Source organism: Cherax quadricarinatus, chromosome 21 (genome assembly GCF_038502225.1).
Source record: "Cherax quadricarinatus isolate ZL_2023a chromosome 21, ASM3850222v1, whole genome shotgun sequence".
Lineage (NCBI taxonomy): Eukaryota > Metazoa > Arthropoda > Malacostraca > Decapoda > Parastacidae > Cherax > Cherax quadricarinatus.
In genome coordinates, this window is record NC_091312.1 from 19,809,921 (window position 1) to 19,817,418 (window position 7,498).

Consider the following 7,498-nt stretch of genomic DNA (forward strand, 5'->3'; position numbering starts at 1 on the left):
ATAATTGTAATGTATGATTTTATCCTTCGTATGCTGCATCATATCATCTGTGTACTTTGTGCAAGGAGGTTTTACTGTACTGTATAATAGGCATGATTTGTAGGTTTAGAATTTGTTGATGTTTTTTCTGAGCAGGTGTTATCCTGTTCGTTTCATTGTTCGGTGATGGTATATTTTTTAATACAATATGAATGTAACACTTGTGGTATGCTATGGGGTTGATGGTAGGTCATTGTATTTTCAAACGGTTAATAATTGTGTTCTTTTATTTATTTATATCTTGTACTGTGTCCTTTTAAATAAAAATATAAAAAAAAAAAAAAAATTATTTGTGTATTTACCACACGAGTAGAGCAGCGTTGTGCGGCTGCCACTAACTATATGTGAAGTTTACAGAAAGACGATCAAAAGTTAGTTACGTTAGACCAACAATATTTGTTTGATCGTTACGGGTTTAGTGCTATACATACTATGTTTATATAACGAACTAAGAATAACTCATAGATGGGCTGTGGAAGATGATATCCTGAGCTAGAAAATTGAGATTGCACGATGAAGATATCCTCAAATATACCAGAATGAGGGTTAGTGGGGGATTGTAGGTCGAAATATCTTCAATTAGACCTGATTTTTTTTTGGCGATTGTTCTAATGCAAGAATTTTGAACTCTGTGGGTTTTACTCTCCCTGTTTGGTTGATACTGGTTGTGGAGCGATGAGGAAGTTTGGTTGTGGAAGTGTGTCCCGCCGCTCAATTGAATATTATCTCAGTGTAATATATGTTGGCATATTTTTGCGCTTCAACAGGGAAATGCACTTACGCTTATTACGTTAATCTAGGTTAGAATGCTATTTTCTGTATACAAAGGAAATACAGTTAAGTTAGGATTATTTTCAGTATGCCGTGGAAGTATCGACTTGTGTTTGCCAAATGTTTCTCGAGTCATAATTATCGACCTTTATTTTTTTTTTAGTTCCTTGATAATGTGAGGAATCACGAAATCGCTTGGAAGTTCACTTTGTTTTGCTCTCATATTCCATCACACAGGATGAGACTTACACAGGGTGTTCAAATCTATTATTCCGGGTTGGGAAACTTCAGTTGGGCAATGAAGATGGTAGAGAGTGATGTAAAACAAGTGGTATTCAAACATGTACCCTTCAATGAGGCTGCCTTAATGTTGGAATTAGTTTTCCTCTTCCTCGGGTTAAACCTAATTACCTGTACGGGGTTTTAGTGCTTCCTGTGAATAATAATACTAATGATAATAAAAATAATGAGCTACAGTTAATTATCTTTATTCCGAAACATTTTGCGTACACAGTAGGCTTCTTCTGTCAGATACAAAGGAGGCCAATGATGATCCTTCTCAAATCACTTGTTCTCTCTAGGCTGGAATACTGCTGTACATTAACATCTCCATTCAAAGCAGGTGAAATCGCAGATCTAGAGAGTGTACTGAGATCCATTACTGCACGTATAAGTTCTGTCAAGCACCTTAACTACTGGGAACGCTTGGAAGCACTTGACTTGTACTCGTTGGAACGCAGGAGGGAGAGATATATCATAATCTACACTTGGAAAATCCTGGAAGGAATGGTCCCAAATCTGCACACAGAAATCACTCCCTACGAAAGTAAAAGACTGGGCAGGCGATGCAAAATGCCCCCAATAAAAAGGAGGGGCGCCATTGGTACACTAAGGGAAAACACCATAAGTGTCCGGGGCCCAAGACTGTTCAACAGCCTCCCATCAAGCATTAGGGGAATTTCCAATAAACCCCTGGCTGCCTTCAAGAGAGAGCTGGACAGATACCTTAAGTCTGTGCCGGACTGCGTGCGGCCAGCAGTAACAGCCTAGTTGATCAGGCCCTGATCCATCGGGAGGCCTGGTCATGGACCGGACCGCGGGGGCGTTGATCCCCGGAATAACCTCCAGGTAACCAGGCAGTGGGAGCAGTGGAGATATAGAGATGTATACGAGTGAAGATGCCTACTGTTAGGCTAAACTTTTCGGAATAAAGATACTTAAATGTTGCACATGTGTTTTATCAATTTGTCGGAATTACATACTGTTGTTATATTCACAACAACAATAACAATAATAATAATTCCCTTCTGTCCAAGATATTAACGAATTTTCAGACAAATTTATATTAAGAAAGTTTATGCAGGTATACATAAATACAGTTACATAGATTATCATACATAGCAGCGTGTGTAGAGAACCTAGGATAACCCATAAAAGTCAGTGACTTATTTCCAATGGGGTCCTTATTCGCGTTACTTTTTCTTTTCTTTCCTTTATTTTCTTTATGTGGCACTTGTTAATTCCATCCTTCGTTTGTCACTTTACAACTTAAATTTATTAAATTCTTCCTGTAAGGACTTAAGGTCAATTTTAGTTCCTATTTTCGATATGATTTTTTGCATTATCTTCACAGTACTTCTATGCTTTACCTCATCCTCATATCTGATATAGGCAGAGCTGTTGTCTTTCTTTGCAGACATTACTTGAATTTGCATAAGTGTTATCCATTGAGGACACTGTAAATCTTCAAACTGATTTAAATCAAGTCATCCACTGAGCCACAGAAAACAATATGATGTTCACTGTGGACAAATTCCAGTTACTCTTTTGGAAAACTTGAGTAATTAAAATGTAGAACGGAGTATCAGATATTTTAACCACATAGTAGAACGAAAAACTAATGTGAAGGATTTAGGAGTGATAATATCAGAGGATCTCGCCTTCAGTGACCACAGTAGTATCATTATCACAACAGCGAGGAAGATGATAGGATAAATAATGAAAACCTTCAAGACAAGAAATGCCAAACCTCTTAAGTTACTTATTCTAATTAGGAATGCTGCTGTACACTAGCAGTCCTTTTCAAGTTGGGCGAAATTATTGATCTGGAGAATGTACAGAGAACCTTCACTGCACGTATAAGTTTAGTAAAACACCTCAGTTACTGAGAACGTTTGAAGGCCCTGCACGTGTACTGTTTGGAGCGCAGCGTGAAAGATATACCATAATTTACCCATGGAAAATCCTAGAGGGACTGGTTCCTAGTCTGCACACACAAATCCCTCCCTCCGAAAGCAAAAGCCTCGACAGGCGATGCAACATCCTCCCAATGAAAGGCAGGGATGCCGTGAGTACAATAAGAGGTAGCACATTAAATGTCAGGGGCAAAAGACTGTTCAACTGCCTCTCAACATACGTTAAGGGGGTTACCAATATACCCCTGGCTGTTTTCAGGAAGGAACTGGACAAGTACTTAAACCCAGAACCTGACGAGCCGGGCTGTAGTTTGTACTGTGGAGTGCGTGTGGTCAGTAGTAACAGACTGGTTGATCAGGCCCTGATCCACGTTGAGGCCTGGTCTTGAACCGTGGCGTTGACCCCCAGAACCCCCTCCAGGTAGACATGTTTATATAGCAATTTCTTTTGGTAAATCTGTACACAAGATAAAAACATCACCAAGGCAAGTACGGATCACTGTGAGGCAACGTGTCTGCATACTTGCTGATTGATGGTTTCGGGAATAAGAGGATGGGTAATTGTCCCTCACAGTTTGGGCCTGGGGCAGACCTCTTGGGTGACGACCTGATCAGTCATGTTAACAACACCCAACGTACCCACCATATTCCAGATGATCAAGAATTCACTGGGAGCGCCAGACAAGTTTCTTTTGGAAAGAACCTATGGCTCTGTTGGTAATTTCTTTTTAAAACGACAAAAGTGTGTGAAAAGTCCAGGGCTATTCACACTTACTGAATTATCTCTTAGTGTACGAGAGCACGTTTTTGCTCACATAGGGAGTAATTTCATTGTGGACATTTTGAGTTAGTCTCTCCAGTATTTTCTAGATATAGATTAAAAGACTTTAGGCACTCCCAGTAATTTTGAGGTGTGAGCTTAAACAGGATGTGCTTAGTAGTGCTTGTTTGGTTGATAATGTCCTCAGCTCGCACACTGAGGTTCCGCGATCGATCCCCGATACGGAGGAAACATTGGGCATGTTTCCTTATACCTGCTGCTGCTGTTCATTTAGCAACAAATGGGTACCTGGTGCTAGCCAACTGTTGTGGGTCGCATCCTGGGGGGACAAGATTAACTTAGATTCCCCGAAATGATCTCTACAACCAGGGACTTTTTTTCTAAAGAGCATTCTAATAATGTCAACCAGGTCTGTATCAGTTGTATAATTTACTTTTTTGAAATGAAAAAAAAAATATCATCATCATCATGACAGTTTTCTGTGATCTCCAGGTCTGCATTTTCCCTTGCCTTTAAAAGGAGGGATGATATTATTCAACAATATTCCAGTCTAGAGAATACAAGTGTCTTGAAGAGTATCATTATTCGCTTGGCATCTTTTGTTCTGAAGATGTTAGGTTATTCAGACTCATTTTTCCTTCTGTTGTTATAGAAACACTACTGTGATATTTGTGCGTAAGATCTTCCGACAAAGTTGCACCTAGGTTCCTGGCATTCCATATGAGCGTCTTTTGTATTCCCTTTTCCAGTTTTTCATTTTTACATTTTTCGATATCTAGGTAATTAAAAAATTTTCCTCTTTGAGCATAACATTTTCAGTGGTCAACTGTAGGACTTCATTTATATCGGCTTGGAGGGCTTCTGTGTCTGGTGGATGACACTCTCATAAAGATTGAAGTAGTCAGCAAAGGTTCATTTACATTTTGGTGTATTTCATATGCCATGTACGAGAATGAGAAGTAATGAGGAAAGGGGGGGGATGGAGCGATGTGCTTTGTGGATACTCTGGTGAGACTTTTAACATTACATTGTTTACTTGTTGATTTGCTAGAAAGTTGAATCCTATCTGCCCACTTTTCCTGCTACATTTTTCTTATGCACGCAGTTTGTTATAACAATGATTACACTTGTTGCAGACTCTTGCAGTGTATATACCATATCTGCATTTTGTCTTCCAATGCATCGAAGACCATTTGGTAATGGTCCAGCAGTTGCGAAGCATAAGTGACCTATTCTAAACCCATGTTGTTCGGGGTTGTGTAATTATGATCTCGTATACTTAGATATCTTACTTCTTTGCATAATTTCAAAAAGTTTGATAAATGTGTGACATCAGGGCTTTTGGTCTATAGTTTTCTAGGATTGTTTCACTGCCATCTTTGTAGAGTGAGATTATATTTCTGATTTGTTAATGACTAAAATGACTTCTGAATTTTGATTCTCTTCATAAGATATTTCAAACGTGATAGTGTTGCAATTTCTGCCAAATTAGGACATTTTGTCCTTATTCTGGTTTTTTACTACTGAAAACTACCATCCATTGCAATAGTTTATTTTAGTCAAAATAGAGGTAAAAATGCAAAATTTCGTGAATGCAATTATCGCCATCACATAAAAACAACCTTTAAACAACCAGCAACACAATTTTAATTGTCATCGGATATTGGAAAGTCGGTTTTCATCAATGGGGGGGTAGAAGAGGGGTGGGTCGTTGCTGAAGAGAAGTGGCTGGCTGGAGGGTTGTTGCGGGAGTGAGGGGTGGGAGTGGCTAGTTGGAGGGGTTGCAGAGGTTACCTCACATCACCCCCCCCCTCCTCAGTGAGAGGGGGTGATGTGAGAGGTTGCAGTGGGAGGGGTTGATACAAACTGGGTATATAAAACCAACAAAAGTATAAAGGAAATACTTATGCAATGTTAGGTAACTTAATTATAGAAACATTTCGCCTACCAGGAGATTTATCATTCCACTACAGATATACTAAAATCAGGGATATATAAAGTAGCATGGAGGTCAGGTGTAGCGTTGGGGGGTTGCGTGTTTCTTTCATAGTGGGAGTTGCAGGTCTTCGCCCAGGTTCGAGACCTGATTACTAGGATGATCAGTCAGGCTGCTGGTACTAGTAACATGCAATCCAGCATACAACCAATAGCCCCTTTAACCAGAAACAGCCAGGACGAAGTTATCAGGCTCCCTCTTTAAGACAGCTAGGGTCTGTTGATAATTCCGTTTATTTTTGAAGGAAAACTTTAAAAAAATGGCAACTTTACATTTAATGAGTAATTCTTATTGTACTTGTTGTGCTCTTGCCTTTCATCTGGTATACTTTCCAGCCTCTCACTCTCGTAAGGAGTAATTTCACTGTGCATATCTCAACGTCACTCTCCAGAATTTTCAGGTATAAATATAAGGTATTTTTGTCGCCTACACACCAGGCGTTCCCAATTATTTCGGGGATTTACTTAATTGATACGGGTAGTGACAGCACTACTGTAGACATCCTTTAGATCTGCAATGTCGCCTACCTTAAACGCAAAGCACACATCGTTAGTCAACGATCAGATGGTTAAAAGGAACATGAAAGTAACGTTATTGACTAATATCTTCAAACCTCCAACGAATAAAAAAAATGTGGCGTAATAAAAATCAGTTGAGCTTTTGTGCAAGTGAAAAAAAGAATTCCTTATTGGTACTCTGTTTGATCCTATAATGAGACCTAAGTACAATCAAATGCTGGCGCGCGCGTGCGCACACACACACACACACACACACACACACACACACACACACACACGTATATGTAGATAAAAATCTTTCATTTGTTCACTTTTTCTCTTGTAGATGTGTAATATTTTGGTTATAACTTTGCTTTTCGTAAGAGATAATCAACTTTAATTTTGAAGTTGAAATATATTTAGGCTATTCGAAGAATATTTTTCTTATTTATCGTACTTAGTACGATCGCAATATATCAGTATGCAGTAAGAGAGAGACAGGTAACAAAAGCTCACTCTAGTTCCTGTCATAATCCCTCAGACTTGTTCAGTTTCATATGAGGTAATGAAATTTGAAGGCTGGAGAGCTTGTAACTAAGTGAACAACCTTCTTATTTCATAGACACAAGGCAGCCTAGATCAGTGAGCCAAGAGACCCTTCATCAGTGAGTCAAGAGAACCTTGATGAGTGAGCTTTTTTTTTTTTTTATATATTTTATTTAGAACAATACAATACAGGAGATAGATAAAGACAAAAACAGGTCTTACACAGAATAAATCATTAACAACCACACAAACATGAACTTGAGATAACACAAATAACCCTCCTCACCCATACATGAAAACCCCTACACCTATGATAACCAATAAACGACTAATTCCAATTGCATTGGTATATGATTAACAAAACACACCATAATATGCATATATTGTCACTTTGTAAATTATAAAGTAGGACACCGTATACGTTAAATACAATTAACGTAATGTATTGAGAATAAGGTAAAAACAATGTTCATCAAACACAGAATATATTAATAAACAAGGATCCAACACACTGACACCTCTACAAGCATCTAAAACATGCATATGAGTAACATATATAGAACAATGTCCTACTGCAAAATCAAACACATATATTGAGTATACTCGTCACAGACCATGAATACACATCATACGCCCAAGTTCATACACATTCACCCGCTACATACCAGGAGGC